This window comes from Polypterus senegalus, chromosome 12 (genome assembly GCF_016835505.1).
Source record: "Polypterus senegalus isolate Bchr_013 chromosome 12, ASM1683550v1, whole genome shotgun sequence".
Taxonomy (NCBI): Eukaryota; Metazoa; Chordata; class Cladistia; order Polypteriformes; family Polypteridae; genus Polypterus; species Polypterus senegalus.
The window spans coordinates 1741219-1764529 of NC_053165.1; the positions used below are offsets into that span (position 1 = coordinate 1741219).

Below are 23311 nucleotides of genomic sequence, written 5' to 3' on the forward strand. Positions count from 1 at the left end.
TATTTGAGATTCATTCCAACCTCTGGTTTTATTGCCTACTTGTACAACTCCCCATGATATAAGAAACAGAGGCCATGCTTTTTCTCTTAGTCCATTTCTTCTGAGAATGACCTAGGATTACTTTCCCTTCATATTTCACTTTCTTTAGGCTACCTTAGAGCAATGGCTATGAATGAATTTTGAAGTTAATTCCCATTCATTGACCAGGATCTTTTGATCGAAAATGAAATGCTTTGCCAGTGCATTCAGCATTTAAAGCATTTACTTTACTCTTTTTTATGGAAACAAATGCATATAAATTGAGGTTACCCTTAGAAGAAACTCTACAAAGGTTCCATTTTATTCAGGCGTTTTTAATTAAAAAAGCCGTACCTGCTTTTCACTGAGTCAGATATGTGAGTATTGTCAAGTTGTGTTAATGAACCTGTTCCATAATTTCATGAGTACAAAGGTTCTCCTGCTCATTTGAGCAAAAAACAAAATCAGCATTTTTGTGTTCATATTGTCCTTCTATTCATTTAATAAACCCTCTTAGTCCAGTTAAGGAGGCTTGGGGGCTTCAGGCTATCCTAGTGACCTTGGGTGCAAGTTCAGAAACAACTCTGGACAAGGCATCACGTGAATCATACCAGAGTGCCTTTATTGGAAAAAACACATTTTAAGTTCTGATCACTGTGGATAAGCAGGGCTTGGACAAATCATTTTCTTTCTAAGAATGCTTGTCTTTCCATGGATATATTATATTATATTATATTATATTATATTATATTATATTATATTATATTATATTATATTATATTATATTATATTATATTGGGCAGTATGGGGGTACAATGGAGAGGGCTGTTACCTCACAAATCCAGCATCCTTTATTTCGATCCCAGTTATTGCCTGCATGGTGCTAGAATATTTCCCCAAATTTCTTTTTTTTTTTTCAAGTGTTCTAATTTTCCTCAAACATATACAGGTTATGTTAACTAACAACTCCAAATTTTCAAACGTTGATGATGAAGGTCGGAGTCCTTTAAAATAGATTTTAAATTGTGATTCAATCTGTGTATAATTTGCAGATTCTCCCTGTGTTTCTGTGTGTTTTTTTCAGGCAAGGTTTTCCTCCCATATCCCAAAGATCTTTGTGTTAGCTTGAATAGCAAAAATAAATTAGTCCAGTATGGGTGAGTGATGGACTGGCACCATGTCGAGCACAGCTTCTCGCCTTGTACCCAGTCCTGCTGGAATAATGTCCGTCATGCCACTGCCCTAAAATTGAATAACGGCATTTAAGATGGATGAATAACTGTCTGCGGTGTGTTGGCACCCTGCCCAGGATTGGTTCCTGCCTTGTGCCCTGTGTTGGCTGGGATTGGCTCCAGCAGACCCCCGTGACCCTGTATTCGGATTCAGCGGGTTAGAAAATGGATGGATGGATGGATGGATGAATAACTCTGTATAAAATAGTGACTAATCCCGTAATGTACAGTAAATATAAAGTAATGTAGTAATGTCTTCTCGTATATCCAAGTGTCTTCGCCGATTTTCCTCACACATTCACAAAAGACATGCACGTTAGATCATTGCCGATTCCAAACAGGCCCCATATGTGTATGGGAGTGCGCGAGAGTGGGCCTGGAATGGACTAGCACTCCTGTCCAGTGATGATTCCTGCCTTGTATCCTGTACTGACAGAACAGACTCTGGTCACTTGTGATCATGATTTAGTGAGTCTGAGAATGGTATGTTTATGTTATAATGCGATGTAATAATATCATTTAATATAATGGCTCAGCAGTGTACCGAGTATACATTAGTTCAGGCTGTTGTACATTCTGTATGAATGTGAAATCTTTCTGCAAGGTTGATTTTTTGAAAGGTGATTTGTGCCTGTCATTTTGCTTCACTTATCATGTATGTAACCCATGAGAAATTAATAACATATGTCCATTGCCTTTGGGCTTCACTCTGTCTCTCTACCATCCCAACCAGAATAAGGAAGAGAAAATAGAATTATATCAATGTAATTAACTGCTTCCACCAACTAAATAATTTTATACAATAATCTGCCATTTTGATGGAAAAAGGCATTAAAGTACTTTGTTCCTCAGGATGTGATATTACAGATGGGATTTCTTTAGATCCAAACTTTATATAAAAGTAAATCATAACATTAATGACAGTAATTAATGAACTAAAATCGGAGCACATTCTTTAACCAACACTTTTTTTTTTTTAATAAATTACTACTACCAAGCAGCTAAAATACTGATCATTAATAAGCCCTCTGAAAAAATAAGACTGCTTGGGGGAGCAGCAGGCTGTCTCGATCTTCACATAAGACAGCATAGTTGATAAAGTAAGAAGAAGTTACTTATAAAGCACTTTTCTCAAACAGGTGTCACAAAGTGCTGTATAGTAAAACAAAAGAACAAAGAAGTTATAATAAAAATAAAATAGAAATAGACTTACAAAAACTACCCAAAAGCTTGTATAAAAAGGTACATTTTAAGCTGGGCTTTAAACTATTCAACCAGTTGCACCGATCTCAGTCTGGGAGTAACAGATTGAACTGCCCGATCCCTACATGTCTTCAGCAGAACGAGGCCTTGTTGGTTGGACCTCAGGGCTCGATTAGTGGTGTGATGGTGCAGGAGATCCACTTTGTACTGACGAGCCTGGCCATTCAGGGCTCTAGAAGCGTATCCTGAATTCTACTGGAAGCCAATGCAAAGAGAATAAGACAGGAGTAATATGAGTCCACTTGTGGCAGCGTTTTAAAGGCCTGGCAACTGTCTTCTGAATGGTCTGAAGGCAAGTTAATCCCGGTTTGCTTAGACAGGTATAAAGAGAGTAATAAAAATCAAAGCGTTATGAGATTAAAGCATGAATAAGCATTTCAATATTGGCCTTAGAAACAACAGTCCTTAATTTGGATAGATTCTCAAATGAAAAAAAAGCTGGAGCAACTTAAACAATACTTACGTTGTGTAGAAAGAAAATGATGAAAGCTTTTGGCTGTTTGTTGTTTATAGGTCAGGAGGGGCAACAATTAGAAGCTCCGTTTTCTGAGATTTTAGCTTTAAGTTGTTGGCTCCGAGCTCCTAATTAATCTTTGTCAGACAATCATCAAGAATAGCAAACTTGTATAGTTATTGGTTTGTAAAAAAACAATATAGCTGGATGCCAACAGCCCAGAAATGATAAGAAATATCCTATAAAAGAATTGAACATATGAGCTAACGCTAGTATATTTAACAAAAAAGAATAGGCCAAAGGATAGAACCCTAAGGCACCCCACAACACAGCGAAGCACTGACTGATGTGGACTTGACCGCACAAACTGAAAACCAGGCTAAAGCTGAGCCAGAGATGCCTACAGAGTGGGACAACCTGTCTGAAAGGATCTTATGGTCAACAGTATCAAAAGCTCAACTAAGATCAAGCAATACCAGTTGAGAGTACCTGCCAGCGTCTGCAGCCATCAGTCATTTGAGAATTTTAGTAGGGCTGTCTGTCTCTGTGGAATGATACTCTCGAAGCAATGATTGAAAAGGGCCCAAGATCTTGTATGTCTCAAGAAGGTGGCCAGTTGTTGCTCAACAACATTTTCTAACATTTTTTTAAAAGAACGGCAGTTTTGACATGGGCCTATAATTTTTTTTACAATGGAGGGATCTAAATTAGTATTTTTCAACAGGGGATGAACAACAGCATATTTAAAATAACTGGGGACACAACTAGAGTGCAGAGAGCAGTCAATAACAGACCCTAGGCTAGAGCCAATAGAGCGTAGAACTTTTAAAATTAAGGAAGTTGATAAAACATCTGAGAAGCTAGAAGATGGCTTCATTTTGTTAATCAGAGAAAACAAAACCTCAAGAGGAAGTGGAAAGTTTCATATTGTGCAGATACTTGAGGCAAAGGAAAGTGAAATATAACCTTGGACCAAACCCCCATGATGAAATATAGTACATGTGACGCCACAGTGTCCAGAAATATTAAAAATAGTCATAAAATCTTCCCTATTTATATAAACTGAGACAAAGATAAAGCAAAAAAACACAAATTAGTTTGGTATTTAAAATGATCGGGATGCTAAAACAACATACTACTGTTTAGTGGCCTTCAAACTCTGGAGCTCAAATACCGGAATGAAATCCCACTTAAAACAACTGAGTGGTGAGCACTTCACTTGTAAGAAAAGACTTTGCAAATACAGTAGCTGCATGATATCGCTTATGTAAAGCACTGTAGAGATAGATAGATAGATAGATAGATAGAGTGAAAGGCACTATATAATAGATAGATAGATAGATAGATAGATAGATAGATAGATAGATAAGTAGCAGTGGTTGTAATACGGACCATTGGTATAAACAATCAAAACCTAGATATTATGTTTCTTACTTTAAGATTTTCTGCAGTTAGCTTGCCTTTGAACATTCGTTCATGAAGGTTGTTTTAAAAATTGTAAACTGCAGGTAGCAGTTGATTTTTTAGTTTTTTTTTTAATTAAGTGAAGCTGATTAATAGCATCTCTTCATGCATTTAAATAAACCTAATCATAAGATTCCCTGTTCAAACTGCATCATTTATGTCGAAATTAATAGCCACCAACAGGTTTTGAACTTTGTAACTCCAATGAGTCTGGCAACCATTAATCGTAATTGCCTTTAATTGTTGAAATGAGCACTTTTTGTAAGTGTGAATAAAATGAGAGCAAGCTTTTTTTGGTGAAGTTAATTACTTGCCATGTAGCAGTGCCATCTCACAATATACAGTAACATTTGTGTGAAAAGAACATCTCAGTGTCGTTAAATCTGCCATTTGTGACTAAATTGGTTTTGAATTCCCATCAAAAGAAAGTGATCTGTAAAGAGAAATCGTAAAATAATGACAGACAGAAAAGTATGTAACTGAACAGTCATTAATTGTAAAAGTGTAACATGTCTAAAGATACATTTTATATGTAGTATTAATACAAAATGCATTCTATAAATAACTTGCACTAGACAACTCTAAAGACATTTTGTCCCCATACTGTATAGTAAGTACAGAAATGAAACTTCAATACCTACAACATACTGTACTCGTGTAAATCTGCTTGCTGACTTGCAGTGTGGACTATCAGGATGTTCTGGTAGTTTCTGCATTGATGCATCATGTCTCCCATAACCTGTAACAGAATTTATCTAAAGAAAAAAATGGAAGCAAGTACTGCATTTAAGATTACTCATTTATGAGGTACAGAATATTCTACCATACTGTCCAGTGTTACCTCTTACTTTATTCCCAAGGCTATAAGGATAGGAACAAACTTTCTTCTCTCCTATACAAAAAACAGCAGAATCAGAAAATGGATGATTTTGACACTTGATTTTGTCAAACCACCATTTTATGCTTTAGTTTAATTACATTTTGATAAATCAATATTACATTGTATGCATCTAAAATTAAACTTTGACTTGTCAGAGTTCAAATAAAAAAAAATCAACAATATATGATTTACTGGTCAGATTACAAATGATAGACATCTGTAATTCCAATTTAAAGAGTCAGAACTGAGGGACATGGTTTTTGACATTTTTGACTCTTAGTGACAACTGTAGTTCCATTTGAATTACTATTTATATACTTTCAGTGATTAAAAGCTGCATTTTACATATCTATATTTTAATTGAAATCAATTAAACATACCTGTAATTCTAATATTGATCAATCAGTCTGTAATAATATCTAGTAGATAATAGTATCTCTAAAGAAAATCTTCATAAAAATCAATGTGAAAAGTCAATCGGCTTTTACTAGTCAAAATCACAGACATGCCTATAGCACACTGAAACAAGAAGTCGCATCTTCATTAAATGTTAAAATAGCTTTCATTATACAGTATAGTAGGTCATGGGATATTTAAATTTGTATTATTTAACCTCATGTCACAATAGCAGATGGGCTTTTTAATTTATTACGAGAGGTCAGAAAAAATGATTTTGTTATTTATTTATTTATTTAGTTAGTTAGTTAGTTAGTTAGTTTTGTACCCTGGGTCAGTAATGATTCTAAAATGGGTCCCATAACTGAGCTATCTTGGTATCATCCCATACCCATCTTTTGTAAACATTGTCCAGATCCTTGAGAATCTTCTGAATTTTTCCTGTTATGGGATGGTGTTTTTTTTTTTTTCAGCCTTAAACTCACAGATTACTTATAGCAGGAACATAAGACCTGTTTAAAATAGAAATTTCTTTGAGCCCATTTAATTTATCAGCAGATAAGTGCTCCTTGAACTTTGCCAGTGGTCCTGTGTGGGTACTATGCAATGAAGCATTTAAAGTCAAATTCCAGGACACTTGGTGTTAAGGCTTGTTTCTTAATTTATATTTTAAATGTTTGTTTAAATATGTGCTTGAATATTTTTCTGGGGCGGCACGGTGGCGCAGTGGGTAGCACTGCTGCCTCACAGTTAGGGAACCCGGGTTTGCTTCCCGGGTCCTCCCTGCATGGAGTTTGCATGTTCTCCCCGTGTCTGCGTGGGTTTCCTCCCATAGTCCAAAGACATGCAGGTTAGGTCCACTGGTGATTCTAAATTGTCCCCAGTGTGTTGTGGGTGTGTGTGTGCGCCCTGTGATGGGATTTGTTTCCTACCTTGTGCCCTGTGTTGGCTGGCATTGGCTCCAGCAGACTCCCGTGAGCCTGTAGTTAGGATATAGTGGGTTGGATAATGGATGGATGGATATTTTTCTGATTATTTTTAATGCAACCCACTTATACTGACTATTTTTTAAATACTGGGAACACTTTCTAAAAAAACTTTAAGTTTCCAGATGAATACCAACCACAAGATCAATTTTGCCTAAATGTATGAGGTGAAAATAAAAGAAATTATAAGTGTCTTGCTCTACAAAATATTTAGATGAAAAGATTTTTATTTTGACAAAAATTAGACTTGTTTTGACCTGAAGCCAAATTATCTGATAATAATTTTAATACGCCTTCAATGTAGAAACAAGCTGTATGTAATAATCTGCCTTATCAATATTTCAGAATCGGTCCCCTCAGTCTCATGTTGTTGTGCTACATTAGAGCTTGCTTGCTTCTTGAGAGCTCAGTTAGCTCTCAGTCAGACCACCTGTTCATATCTAAGTTCATTTTAACGAATACAGTGCAGCTAGACACCAACTGCCTGGTGGACAGGCCATGAAGGATCAATGTAATGTTACCTGTTAAACTGGCAGTAATCAAAACACTTTGGGACTACATCTGTTTATCTGAAAGCTGGTTCTGAAACGAGGTGCAACTTATCGTAGGATGTTCCAGGTCCTAAAAACTGAAAGACTGTCTTTGTCATGATGTGTAGTGAAAGAGGGTGTGAGGCCTGCCTATAATAAGCATCACACCAAATAGCTAAAACCACAATTCTAATGGCCTGCTTAGAGCCCTTAAAAAGGGCTTCAGAAATATTTTAATTCCAAGTATGCTAAATCAAAGAAGGATCTAAGAAATAAAGCAAATATAAGCAAAACCAGTCAATCCTCAAGAAACAACATACTCACAGGACTCGAGTAAACGTCAATGAACCGCTCCTCAGATCTCTGTTCTGTTTAAGCCGGAGCGGAGTCTCTGGAATGGTGATGTCAGCGTGGCCCCGCCTCTTGTGGAACCACCCACAAAGCGGAAGAAACATGAGGGAACGTCACAAAACACAATGAAAGCAATTAAAAATTATAAAACCAAAGAAACATACTGTATCATTAAAAAAAATAAAATAGTGAAACTTGTGAACTTAATAAATAACAAACGAAACATTAAAAGCACAAAAAGTAACTTTAAGCCATAGCAATAACCTTTCTGAACCACACCAACCTGCTTATCTGTGAGTGATGTGAGTTAGAACCTAGATTACTTGTTAATGCATTTCTTTGAATTTTAGGAAGAACCTTTTTTAACTGGGATTTAAAGAATTACACTTACATTTGGTGCTTCCAGAATAATGCTGATCAAATCATGTAATTAATAAACTTATGGATGAACAGATGTTGATGTGGTCTGTGAAGCGTTGCAGCTTCACAGCCATCAATAAATGAAGGAGGACAGCAAGACACCATCTGTCCCCAGCTTACAATAGCGTCATTTCAGGTCTTCTGTGGTTATTTCACCACAAATGAGTTTGATCCATTATGTGATTGACTAGTTACGAGCTTGATCTTGGACTTGATTGATCATTAACACCTTAAATACTCGTAGATACGCCATTTCCACCAAGAAGCCACTTAGATAAGGAGTGAAATCTTTTTTAAAACAGAAATTGAATTCCAGGTGACCAGAGTAACTTAACTCTCGATTTTGGAATTTTTCTTTGAATTTTATACACTTCATAGCAGACAGTATTTAACTGTGTATATTTCATAGGTGGGTAGGGAAAGACACCTGGGCAGTGGATAATGTCTTCAAATGAGTCATTTATCTTATAGCTCTGTCATATGACCTTCTGTTGTGCACTGCTATGAAATGGCTGCACAATCCAAGTACATCCAAGTACATCCTAATCTGATGATTATTAGTATTGTGCTTTCTGCAGTTCATGTTTCTTGCATTCTTGCCTTGAGATCGTCTGTGAATGTGAATGGCCTCAGTTCACAGATTCATGCTGGTTACCTGCTTGGGTGTTTGGCGCACATTTGTGCTGCCTGCGTTTTAGTTTTACATTAATTATAGCCGGTGTATGTGTACAGTATGTATGTGTGCGTGTGTGTGTGTGTGTGTGTGTGTGCGTGTGTGTGTGTGTATGTGTGCGTGTGCGTGTGCGTGTGTGTGTGTGTTTCCATTCACCAATTAGTCTAATTCTCACTTTCTTGGGATGTTGGCAAAAAAATCCTTACATAGACAGGGGAGAGAGAGAAAGTAACCCTAACTTCACGCAGACAACAACTGGGAATGGATTAGCATGCTGACCAATAAACTATCTTGCTGCCCTACCTTCAAATCCTAGTAAGATACTTAAATTGTGCCACTCTTAATTAAATACATTCCATTAACAGCAGAAAGCTGTTCAAGTCTAGTAGTTTCCATGACTTTGTAGCTTTGGCTCACAAATTAAATTATAGATGGACGTGGCTTTATTTTTTTTCCTCAGTATTTCTTATTCAAAGGCTATCCTAAATCAGCCTGTTTTAAAAATGTGTGGGTGTGTGCATGAGTGTGCCTTATGACGGACTGGCATTTCATCCAGCATTGGGTCCTGCTTAGATGTGCCAGCTGTCACTGGAATGGTCTCTGGCTATCCAAAGCCCTTTAAAAGTGGATCAATGGATGATTTGCATTTACCATTTTTTATTAGAACCCACTCATGACATTTGGCTACTGCTGTCATATACAGTAGGAGGTGGTTACTTAGGATTACGACTACATTTGTTTATGGTGTTTCCAGTCAATTAATCAGTTTTATACATTGCCTTTCAAAGCAAAGTACTGCATAACATTCTGCATAAAGTATTTTAGTGACGTACGGTGCCAGAGCGCATGGCTTATATGGATTGAAGCTCTTTTTTAATGACTGTTTATTGGTTTGCTGTCCTGGCAAAGATTGCTCACTCAGCCGTCAGTACTAGATCGAAGAAAAGGCGGCTGTGTAGATGCTTCTTTTTATAGGGTGTGCCTGCGCAGGATTTTGATAACATTTACATAACAGTTGCCAAATTCCTGCTATGATTTTTTGCTATGTTATTGCTATTGCCACCATGGAGATGGAGAATTAGATGTCTGTGCTGCTGCTACTGTATACATTACTAAACTAAAATATCTTTTATGTGCATCATTTGCATGTATGTTGGAAGACGATTACAACAGATGCAGTGTTTGCTCTGAGGATGTTGATGGAGAAGTAGAGAGAAGGCCTGAAGGAGTTGCATTGCGTCTTTGAGGAGCTGAAGAAGGCATCTGACAGGGTGACTGAGAGGAGCTGTGGTACTGTATGAGGAAGTCGGGAGTGGCAGAGAAGTACATAAGAGTGGTACAGGATATGTACGAGGGAAGTGTCACAGTGGTGAGGTCTGCAGTAGGAGCGATGGAGGCGAGATTACATCAGGGATCGGCTCTGAGCCCTTTCTTATTTGCAATGGTGATGGACAGGTTGACAGACGAGATTAGACAGGAGTCCCTGTGAACTGTGATGTTTGCTGATGACATTGTGATCTGTAGTGAGAGTAGGAAGCAGGTTGAGGAGACACTGGAGAGGTGGAGATATGAGAGGAGAGGAGTTGGCAAAGGTGGATGAGTTTAAATACTTGGCATCAACAGTACAGGGTAATGGGGATTGTGGAAGAGAAGTGAAGAAGAGAGTGCAGGCAGGGTGGAGAAGAGTGTCAGGAGTGATTTGTGATAGACGGGTATCAGCAAGAGTGAAAGGGAAGGTCTACAGGACAATATTGAGACCAGTTACTGTATGTTATATGGGTTGGCATCAGTGGCACTGACCAGAAAGCAGGAGGCAGAGCTGGAGGTAGCAGAGTTAAAGATGCTAAGATTTGCATTGGGTGTGACGAGAGTGGACAGGATTAGAAATGAGGACAAAGTCAGAGCGGCGAGATTGTGTTGGTTTGGACATGTGCAGAGGAGAGATGAGGGGTATATTGGGAGAAGGATGCTAAGGATAGAGCTGACAGGGAAGAGGAAACGAGGAAGGCCTAAGAGAAGGTTTATGGATGTGGTGATAGAGGACATGCAGGTGATGGGGGTAACAGGACAAGATGACGAGGACAGAAAAATATGGAAGAAGTTGATCCGCTGTGGCAACTTCTAATGGGAGCAGCCAAAAGAAAAAGCAGTGTGTAAAGAAATGGGAGAAAATGCAAACTCCACATTGACAGTGACTATCTCTTGGAGCTGTGAGGCCGGGGTGCTAACCCTTTCAGAATAATTTAACCTTAGTTTTCAAAATTTAAAGGACTGGCAGCCCTGGGTTTCAAACATGCATTTTTTAAATGGAAGATATTTGCACCTGACATTGGTTTGTGAAATCATAGAACTGAAAGCTCCATCCATGCATCAAAGCTTCTTATGCTTCTCAAACTACTTTACCAAAGATACCAAATGTTAACCGAAATCAATGGAGATGACACAATGGGGGCTATGTGTGGTAGTGTCATTAGTCTTTGAACATTAAAATTGAAAACCAACAGCTGACTTTCGACTATCCAACTATCCACCCATTCATCTTTTCTTTGAACTTGTCTTTCATCTCCCATTCCCTTAAAGCTGCTGTCTGTCCTATGGCAGAAAAAGCAATGTAACAAAGTGACTCTTAGAGCACATTAGGTTGTATTAAGAACTCCTGTTGACCAATCTTTAGATTCCAGAAGGTAATCAGAATGGACATGAGGGGAATATTCAAAGACCACACAGAAAACAACCCAATCGGAAACTTAAACAATGGTCCAAGCTCTGTGTATCAATGCTACCTGGATATAAAGTTTGATTTTTCTAAGGTGGATACTTAACACTTAATCTGCAATCTTTCTGGAGCCATTTGTGAAGTCACCAGCAATCTTCTTTAAGTCCTTACCTCTCTGATCTGGATATGGATATTTTGACTCATGGGATAAATGACCAATCCCCTGGTGCGTGATTTTTGCAGATGACATTTTGTTTTGTAACACCAGAAAGAAGGAAGTCCAAGGGGGCAAGAATTAATTTTAGCATGATCAAGGCCAAGGATGGTTCAACCCCAGGTGAAGCACCACGCAGTTGTCATTGTACTTAAGTGGAGTAAACGGACCAGTCAGTAACCTTATGATGTCAATGTTACCAACACAATCATTGAAATTACAAAACAGGGCAATCTGAAAACAATTTAATTGGGTTCAAGGAAGCGGTGGGCCAAAGCCTGTCGGAGCACCACGGGGCACAAGGCAGGATCCAATCTGAACGGGATGCCAGTTGACTGTAGGTGACACTCATGCACACACTTGTACTGGGGCCAACTTGGAATGTCTAGGTAAAGTAACCTGCATATCTGCATGCTTGAAAATGAGGTGTAAAAAAATGGGAGCACCCAGAGAAAGTCCTAGGCAGATAGCGTGAGAATGTCCGAACTTCATGCATACAATGAACAAGCACTGGGTTGGATCTGGGAGGCAGTGATACCGGCTACTGTGTCATTGTGCCAGTCAGGAACTGTGCCTAATAGGCCATATTGTTCATGTTAAGTGTGCTTATCAGGAGCTACAGTATGTACAGTACATCCATTTTCCATACCTACTTATCCAACTGAGAGTTACCAGTGTGGGTATGCGGTCTGGAGCATTTCCCAGAGTTATGGAGCGCAGGGCATGACTAAATTAAGATTTTCTTTTTATTAAAAACATCATATTTTGAGCTCTGTGACTGATGCCATTATACATTAGACTGTACTGAGCTAAATGTGATTTCTCAGCAGTTTTCTTCTGCAGAGATGTGCTTTTTTAGGTTCTTTTTTCCCCATCACATATTTCACCACACTGCAGCTTTGCGTCACTTTGCTTTTGGTGTGAAGGTGCCATATCAAAGCATTCAGGGTTCATCAGGAAATGCAGTCAAGCATGGTAATTGATGTGAATGAGTGCTTTTCACTTTTCAAGTCTACTTAACCCTATGACTGCTGCAGTTGTCCTGATTTAAAACGACTGCGTAAAGCTCTCCACAGTGAAGCATATGCACAACATTAAATGTTTAAAAAAGAAGGTGTAAGATTAAAAGAGTATCATAGCTCTTTAGGGCACCCTAATATTTACAGTGCACGGTTAAAGTAGGGATGGCTTTTCATATAGCGTCATATCATACACACTCGGTGGCCACTGAATTCTGCACAGCATGAATTCAGTAAGGGTCTAAGCACATTCCTCAGGCATTGTGGTCCATGCTGACTTGCTAGCATCCACACACTGTTATGCTACTAATCTCCTGTTCTTTTGTCATCCTCAAGGTGTTTTAAGGGATTGACACGTGGGCTGTGTGCAAGCCAATTTTCAATCAAGTGTGTTCCCACTATGTCCTCTTTGGAAAAAGTGGAACCCAGTGTGGTTTTCTGATGCTGTAGCTCATCTACGTCAAGGTCTGATGTGTTGTGCATTCAGAGATGCCATTCTCCACACTAGTGTTGTAAAGAGCTGTTATGGGAATATTTCTAGCTTTTTGTGAGCTTGACCAAGTCTTTTACATTATTTCTGACCTCCTTTATTAACAAAATGGTTTTTATCCATCTGATCTACCATTCACTGGGTATTTGTTTGTTTTTCATTACACTATTCTTTGTAAGGTTCTGAGATTTCAGTGAATGAATATCCCAGGAGAGCAGAGGTCTGACACCGACAATTATGCCATGGACAAAGTCATTTTGTCCAACAACCACCAAGTCCCTTGACCATGTCTGCATGCTGTATGAGTTCCAGCCACATGTTTTGCTGTTTTGAGGAGGAGGCTTTTGTCTTAATAAGCAAATATACCTAATAATGTGGCCACGGCAATGTATATGAAAGACATGTCACGTTTCAGCTGTGGACCTTTGATATCCTTGAGCCATTCATTTATTAATTATCCATTCATTTTAGTCCAATCCCACGATTATGGGGCACAAAATATCACCCAATGTAATCCACATGGAGCCATACCCTAGCTCTGATGCTGACAGCTCCACCACAAACTGCACACAAATCATCTAAGCGTCTGACCTTCCAAAGAATTTCTGTTGCCTGATGGTTGGTATTGTTCTTGTTGTTGTGGTTGAGCTGCTTCCAGTTCATAATGAATTGCTCACTCAAAGTCCTAGATAATGTAAGTAACCAGATTTGGCATGCAGCTTGAATTAAATTGTATTTTAAACTGAATAGAATGAAATTGTAAACTTGCCAGATATGTAGGATATTTATGCATAGAAATTTGTAAAACATATGCTGTGGGGCAGATATTCCCTAAAGTAACCAATTAATATCTGCCTTAACTATTTCATGTGTTGTCACGTAAGCCTTTCCTAAGTGTCTGCCCTTACTGTCCAAGTAGTAATAAGTACTGTATGTTGGGTGGCTTCTTCACCCACATATGCCAGTTTGGGTCAATCATGAGTCTAATTCAGGAGGGTTCATGAGGGAACCAGTTGTGTGTTTGATCAATTTAAGATATGTGACTACAGTAGAATAAATGTATCATCTGTGAATATAGCATGTCAAATTTTCACTCATCATTCTTTTTGTACTAGAAACAGGGTTCTGATGGCCAATGACAGAACACCCTGGTTTGATATTAAGGATGACCCGCAGATCAGAATCAGATTCTGGTTTCACTTATTAAGCATTAAGTTTACCCTCAGAAAAACAAACCAAAAACATAACATTTTTTCAATATTTATAACAGAAACATCCATTCATCCATTATCCAACCTGCTATATCCCAACTACAACATAAAGACAAAAGGAAAGGTAAGTCTATTGTTCACTGCTATACTGATATACTGTAGATTTAGTACACGTCCTTCATGTGGCATGTTTTGAAACAGCCACCAAAGCAATGGGGACAATAGAATTGTGTTTCTATGCATGCGTTTCTTATAATATTTTTTCTGTTTCTCACGCTCCTAGAGGATATAATGTCAGTGACTGATATGCTTGATCAGTGACACCCATTGTCTTATTGTAGGCTACCATAGTGCAGGGCTTAGTGACCTCCACATTTCCCCTGACACATGCATTGACAGGTGCTGCATTGTGAACTGCACTAACGTCTTTCTTGTCCTTCTGCTTGATCACAGCTCTTTTGCCTTTTTGCCAAGCAAAGCACCACACTGAAGTTCACCCAACCAAATTCACCAGGCATATCCAGTTTTTGGTCATGTAGTGCCTTATGCATCAGTTTCATTATCTCTGTCAACATCAGATGAACAATTCACTTTGTCATCACTGTATATTGAATCATTGATTGTTCAGTTGCAGTTTGTTATAAAACTGGCTTTACAATTTTCTGTTTACACCCTATTGTGTTTTAGGTGGACGGCTTCTCCCCACACATGAATATTGAGTGGTAGAATCCATAGAGAAATTCATGATGTTTTTGCAGTATCATGTTATTTTATCCACAAGACGACAGCAGAATACTGTTCCAAGCCTTATGCCCAGAGTACTACTCAGGGTTAACCATTTTTACATAGAATTTTTTTTTGGTGCTCCAAGGCAATGAATGGAGTTCCACCATGCACTGTTCAGATTTCACATTATTCCCATGTTCTCCATGTACTCCAATATCCCCAGCCATATCCCAAAGAAGTGCACGTTAGGCTGATTTGCTACTTGAAACTGGCCCACTGTCAGTTTGTTTGTAAGTATGTTTATGAATGTGCCTTGACTCCTGTCTTGTGCCCAGTGCTGGCATAGCTAATATGAAATGCATTAATGGCCGGGTGGATAACTTTATAAAAAGGAAAATATCATATTCCTTCCTGTTTAGTTTGTTTTGTTGCAGTTATGTAAAGCTTTGGGAAGCTCAGTGTATCATTTGTATCATTCCATATGTCCCAGTTAGAATCCTAGTGTCTAATAAAGAACAAAGTAAAGAAGAAAGCAGGGTTGTCAACAAGACAAATGTTAACTTTCATATACATTGCAACACAAAAGAACAAGTTCAAGTTCATTGTTGTTTATGTATACATAATACAATGAAATACTTACTTGCATGTCTCCTCATAACAGCTGACAATAATACAATACCAACATAAAGACACACACACACAGAAAGCAGGAGTGCGGTATATGGCAAGATATTCCCAACCCAGAATCCATCACCATACAACGTGGAAACTGAGCAGAACTTTATAGTCTCCGGAATCAGCTTGGATTTGAAAGCAATGAGCTTGACAGTAACATGCAGTTGATAACATCTGAGGAGCATTTCAGTAGAAGTTGAAAGGTCAATCAGCTCTAAACTGATACATCCCTTTATATTAATACAATCATTCCTGACTTGGGACAGAAGGGTTTCATTGTGTGTTATCTATACAAACTCTGAATATTTTATTCTGATAAATATTCAAAAATGGACTTGGTACATGGCAGGGTTGAATTCCTGCCTTGAACTAAATGCTGAACAAAGTCTCACCTCCTGCAATCCTGCACAGAAAGAACTGGGGTGAAGAAAAAAGGCTGGCGGAGAAATAAAATGGTTAGAAAGCAGTATAGTTTTACGGCTAAGGATGGGCTAAAAGTTTGGGTGTCCGTTTATCCACTGTTACTTATTCTTCCTGCTTTATCATTCGATCATAAAATCAGACCCCGACTTATCCACCCATTCAAAATTACGACACTTAATGTATTTATTTATTTTTTTGACATCTTCTTGCTTCCTCCAGTCTCGCTCCAGTTTCTGAGACACATGGAATTTTGTTGCAGTAGCTCAGTTACCGATTTCTTTTGCAACTTCAACGACTTTTAATTTAAAACCAGCTTCATATTTTCTTCAGATTGAACGCTCTATTGTAGATAAGTGAGGCTCTTACGATAAAGATGTATGAGGGTGTGAGATCCGAAAAACACTAAACAGTGCAAACGTCGCTTCAGAAAAGTTTGGGTATTACTGTGTGGTCACGTAGGCACAATACATAGAAAACAAAAGGCCGTGTGCTCCGTGGTTACTCTCTCAGGCAGGTAAAAAAAAATATATATGGACACAGTGAAGAAAAATAAAGTATATGTCGAGGAGAGGAAGAGAGGAAGTCAGTTAAAGAAGCATGTAGCGAGTAACATGGGCCAGGGAACACTTAACACAAAGCATTTCATCTGTTACTTATAAACGTGTTTGAGACAATCTAGTAAATTAAACTTTGATTTTAAAATGACGTTTACGACGTTCTACTTTAACGACAAAATAAAATACGAGAATAAAGTCAACATGTCGACTTTATTCTCGACATAAGTGCTTCCGTACACTCAGGTGGGCGTTAGCATATCATAATCTCTTGGCCCAATAGCGTGAGTTTTCCACATTTGTCTTATACGACTGACATTATAAAATACCAGAAATTATATGGTAAAATGAAGCCCTAACTTATCCACAGGAAACTTAAATGCGAGTATATACGGTAATTGTGTTTTATTATAAATGTAATGCAGCTTTGCAGCAACATATGCACCAATAAATATAATATAACATACTATTCCCAAATCCAACTTACCTTTAAGGTGGGCTTAGACTCTAGCCCTGCAGAATCAAGTACAATGGAGGAACGAACCCTAATCAGGTGTAGGACTGTGAAAACAATATGCAAAAATAAAAAGGATGAAGTAGCATATTAAATGTGGTGTCATTGTCTAACCTTCTTAATCCAGACCAGCATCAAATTGCGGGGAGGGGGATTGCAGCTTATCCCAGCCTATCCCAGCTAGCACTGGGCACAATGTAGGAACAAACCCTGGACTGGGTGAACACACACACACACACACACACACACTGGCCAGTTTAGCATTGCTTTCACCTAATATGTATCATGCCTGTCGCTCAAGCAGACACTGGGAGAACATACAAACTCAGGACACGGACCCTGGAGCACCACCACTGCACGCACCACTGTGCCGCCTGCGTAGTATATGTCAAAATAACATATTCCTTTTGTAAGACTTTTAGGTAAATTTGTGTTTTTGATGTATTTGTATCCATCCGTTTATTTCCTAATCTGCTTGTCCTGTTCCAGAGTTATTGGAAGTCTGCTGGTAACTGAGAGGACCATGACGGGATGGTTCCCTCAACTAGACCTCCTCACACTGGGCCAGTTTAGAATCCTTCAAACCTCCACAAAGACATGAGGAGAATGTAGGAGTCGATTGCTCAGGCTGTGCTTAGAGTTGAGTTTTGAACCCAGGACTCCGCAGCATTAATAATATCAACATATTATTAACAATGCTAGAAACAGTCTGGAAATGACAAAAGCATGGCTTGTCCTTCTACTTGACATTGAACAGCACGACTAACCTGTTTGTCATGAGTGAATCATCAGAGAAAAAAAACATTGCAGGGCTTTCATTTTGCAAGCAAGGCAGATGTGTGCTTACAGATGGGCAGAAAATGTCTAATGTGTGATATTTCTATTTTCACACTTTTAATGCAGCCATTGTTAAACACTCAAAGCATTACTTCTGCATCATGAAGCAACAAGAAGCTTGAGGCAAAGAAGACATGATGGCGGAAGTCTCTGAGTGGGTGTGCATGCACCGGCAGAACTTGTTAGCAAGAAGCACTGCAGACTTTACAATGAAAGGGTTTTAATCTTCTTTATGCACGTACTGTACAGGTGGCAACGAGGCAGGGGGCGCCCACTAGGCCTTGGTCATCAGACCAGTGACTTTTGTCTGACTTTGACTTTCACTTTGTCTCACAAAACTGATCATGGACTCCAGAGGTTTATTTCCTCCAGTAATGTTCTTGATTGTGGAATTTTTGTTTTCCTTTCCTCCTTTGCCAACTGACTATATTTCAATTATAATGTTAATGGACCTACATTGTTATAATTTTATTTTTTATTTTAATCAGATTTGGCTTTGTTTAACTGCAGATTCAATCTAGTTTATGTGTTTTTATTGAAATATATGGTCTAGCAATTTGCTGTAAAAAAAAAATGTACTTGTAGATTTGTGCACATGCCTTGAGGCCTGTCCTCCGTAAAGGGCACATTATAAAAATAATTTGAACGGGACTATTCTTGCTGCTTAAGGCACTGGGGGGCTGTTTGGGAAAATGTCCTTAATTACCATGTCATGTATAGGGTAGGGGAGCTTAATCCAAAAATTCACCTCAACGTTTATTCAAATTGTATAGGAATGTAGTAATACTAATAATTGTATTAATGCAACAGATTGCATACATTAAGTATAGCTCCAGGTGCTTTACAAAAAAAATAGTAATTCTGCTTTCTCTTCATCTTTTCTCACTTCTATGTATGCTCATTGTGCTGGACCAACCTTCTCTAAACAGCTCGGTCCTGCACCTTCTCCGCAGTCAAGCCCTTTTCCTTCAGATTTTCTTTTACTTTATCCATCCACATCTTCTATGGCCTCCCTTGCTTTCTCTTCCTTTGCACTTCCATGGCCATCAGCCATCTGCCCACATTGTCTCTCCTCGTCGATTGTCCATATCACTTCAATCTACTTTCATGTACTTTTCTAGATACCTCTCTCGCTTTTCTTGTACTTCTGATTGTTTTATTTCTTATACTAACTAACTTAAGAAATACACTTTATACAAGTGTCTGTGTGTCCCTCCAGTCTCTGTGTCTCTAACATTCTAACAGATGGTGCATCACAAATAGTTGTAGTAATAAAATGCATTGTATTTGTCAGTCTAACAGATGGCATTTTATTATTACAAATGTGTGTCATGTGCCACCTGTTGAAATGACAAGTGCAATGCATTTTATTATTACATGCATTACAAAGTATATTCCAATAGATGGTGTATAGCAAACATTAATGCTTAGGTCTACATTTATTAATTAGATTTCAACCTGGTAGCACAGCTGTATTGTGTGTATATATAACAGTATACAGGGTGGTCCAGATCTAATTATGCAGATCCAGATCATGTGGATGACTTTGATTTATGTGGGGACGATTCCAATTTGGCGCAAAGACGATTCTTCATGGTCTGGGATTTTTCAGGTGATTTTCTATGTAATAAACTTAATAAGTTATAGCGTAATGAAAATTTGCATAATTAGACCATGACCACCCTACATACAGTATATTTTATTATATATATATATATTTTTTTTTTACAATGCAGATTAAAAATAAACATGGCAGGTCAGAGCAATTACAAATAATAACTAAAGTCGATTTGGCAGTGAAAAAGTAAAAAGGGAAAGGCAGCCAAGGAAGTGGTGGCCAACTTCCTTGGTGCTCTGTGCGTGTGCTTATTTGGCTTGATGGTTAATCCAGGGCTGAGAATAACGCATGATGTAATAGAGCTGTTTTGGTTTTTAACATTGCCAGAATGACCCGATTTTGCTGTCTTACATATTTTGAAATGCCTTCATTAATTAAGCCTTTGCTTGCTGATGACCACACCAGTGGTAATATCACTGAGTGAGAAGCTCCTGTCTTAACCAATGTCTGCACTTGGTTAATGTCTGCTGTTTGAATATGATTAGGTAGAAAAATGTCCAAAAATTACATTAGTGAGATAAAAAAAGAAAACCACACCTTGGTATTATGGTATATGATACAAATACAAATGTTCATTGAAGTATCCTGACTACAGAATGAGATCAGAAAAACACAAGTAATCAATGTAGAAGTTTAATTATAGGCAGCAAATGAGGAAAAGCATCTGTCTGTAAAAATCACACTGAGATCTCTACATATAGAAGTCTAGTCAAAACTAATAGCAACTGCATATAAAAATGAAAATAGCTTAAGAAGAAGTACTGAATACAAAGACTGACAATTAACTAAAAGTAGAATGCACAAGTACAAAAGCCAGTGTGAGGTCATTTCCACTTATGTGATCATTAGCAAAAAATAGCTTAAATAACTAAGACATTTTGGGAAAAACATACAAAAAAATCAGGAAAGCTTACACCTATGAAACTCTAATAAAATGAATTAACCTTTTTGACTCTTTTTGGGATGACATAAAAAGGCATAAATTGGTGAAATAACAGCATGTTTACTTGAAGGAGAAGTGCAATTGAAGGAATTGGCATTTATGGCGGCTTTCCAGGCACAAGACCGGAATGTAGCCTCACAATGGACAAGAGGTTACAGTATATCTCTGATTTGAGGTCATCTCCTTTGTGTTACATTACATGTGTGATAATTCATTCATTGGTTTTAAAATGTCAGTATACATTCATCTTGTCCTAATCAGATGATATAATGTGGAGGGTACATCTGAACTAGCGTGGTGCTGAGGTATCACCTGTTGAATGGCTGCACTCGAGTCCTAATCTGGGATCCTGAGTTGGTTTGTAGTGTGGCGGGTGCGGCGATGCGCTGTATCAACGTGTGCTCCTAACTGTGATGCCGTCATACTTCAGCATGGTGCTTACCAAGTTACTGTAGTTTGTCTCAGTGGTTAGGGTGCTGTCTCACATCCTCTGAGGACTGGGTTTGTTATCTCACACTTAGTCTACACATTCTTTCATTTTTGGGAACATCTTAATAATTGTGATAGGCTGTGTTTGTCTCACAGCTGAGAGCAGATTTTCTGTAATTTATAAAACTTGGTCTAAATGCGATGTTTATCACACACACTTCCCTGCATTTTGACCTTCTTTCAGACAGTTTTTCATTTCTCTTTCTTTCTTTCTTTCTTTCTTTTAAACAGGTTAGACTGAAGGGGAAGCTGCAGAAAAACTCTCTGTGAAAATGATAAACACTGCTGCTGTTGATGAAGAACGATGCAACCAAGAAAAGGAGAGCAAAGAGGAATCAATACTGGCGATGCTCGGGATTATTGGAACCATCCTGAACTTAATTGTTATCATTTTTGTGTATATATACACCACATTATGAGCCAACAGAATGATCTGCCTGGGTCAGCACACCAGCAGGTGGACCGCTTTGGTGAAAATGCCTAAATGAATACTTTTGCAGTTATTGACAATTTTCCTTATTAAGATGAAGCCAGATGCAAATGACGGCAACAAACGCCCTAATGGATTTTACAAGGGTTTTCCATTTCTGCGAAGAAAAAAATGTACATTACATGGAGCACAAATAAAGCAGATGAAGGATCAGTTCAGTATTCTTTGCCAGCAAACATGCATGAATTACAAAACATGTCTCATTTGTAATGAAAATGACTACATGGTTAAACCGTCTTGTCAGTTATCAATTTCCTGTGTAGACTATTACATCATGGTATGTATGGAAATATGTCAAAAGCATCAGTAGAAAATGTTATGAGGATGAAGGGGAAGGAAGAAGGAATGGCAGCAGGCCTTGGTGTGCAAAACACTGATGAACCGACACAGTGAAAGAATGACCTAGCAACAGTTTAGTCAGTCGGACATTTGCTCCTTTTTAATAACTGTGTGAATATATTGTAAGATATTTTGTTTATACTAAAATGATTTTGATATGTCAAATAAATCAATACAAAACAAATGAAAAGAACAGTAACTGAGCCCCTGAACAAACACCCCGATTTCTATATCTGACTGAATGTTTTCCAAAAGGCGTGATGTAAATAAGACTTTCATACTGAAGCAGCCTCGTGGCTGGATGTATTTGCAGGATTTATTACCAAGTGGACTCAGTTCCATAACTGCCTTAAAACCAAACTGTTCAGAGTGGTGAGATGTAAACCAGTGAGAACAAAATTATACAAAATAAATTAACATTTTTAATTAAATACTGCAACTGTCAAATAAGTGTCTGAAACGTTTGAACGGAATCATGAATGAATAGCAGGCCTGTACAACAAGATACGTGGAGCTTGAAGATTCTCAGCCAGCTCACAATATCCCTTGGTTTGAGGTAACTGTAGACATCATCTATCTATCTATCTATCTATCTATCTATCTATCTATCTATCTATCTATCTATCTATCTATCTATTTTCATTGTGGCTCATTAAACTAACATGCATATCTTTGGAACACGTAAAGAATCAGCAGACCTGCGGAAGTTCCACAAACCTGTGGAGGCCATGCCGACTTCACCCAGAAACCCCTGAAGTTCTCAGCGCTAACCACTGGGTGGAGAGACAGGAAGATCTTTTTAGTAAGTGGGTTCTCCTGACAGAAAGTAAACTTGAGATGCCTTTACTTGTTTCTTTTTATCAATAGCAAACATATTTTGGAGGAATGATGACTACTAAGGTGTTATCTGCATCACATTCCACACCACCTGTACACAAATCAACTTGGTATAAAGAAAAGTGCTCATTGATTTGCCGTCTTTCGTATTCAGTTGTTTTAAATATAATGATAGAGTTACACTATTTCCCTATTCACTCCACAAGTAAAGGAACATAAAGGCAATGAAAGTACTGTACAGAATGTACTTGGCTTGCTTTAATGCTTATGGTCAATAAATATCACTACACAGAGCTCATGGAGAACATTTTCATCAGTTTAGAGTTCCTTTGCAGCTCATGATGATTTGGCTTTGTCTGGCGGCAGGCCCTCAGGCTTTCTTTAGGATTTCTCTGCTTATAGCCTTTAGAGTGCTTTTTTCCAGGATCAACCAATCAGTTAAGACATATTTTTAAGTGATCCAGCAGTTTCTTCTCTCTGGCAAGTCAGAAAAATTTAAAATGGCACCCTGTCAGAATCCTATGCATTGTTCCAGACACGTGTTATTGT

General features: G+C 38.2%; 1 long non-coding RNA gene across 1 annotated transcript in view; it reads left to right on the forward strand.

Moving 5' to 3' along the window:
- The window catches only part of LOC120541140, a 70762-nt gene extending 48406 nt beyond the window's left edge, over positions 1–22356 (forward strand). The window contains exon 3 of the long non-coding RNA XR_005635951.1: positions 21328–22356. This is a non-coding gene — a long non-coding RNA (uncharacterized LOC120541140). The remainder of the gene's footprint in view (positions 1–21327) is intronic.
- The last annotated feature ends 955 nt before the right edge of the window (positions 22357–23311 follow it).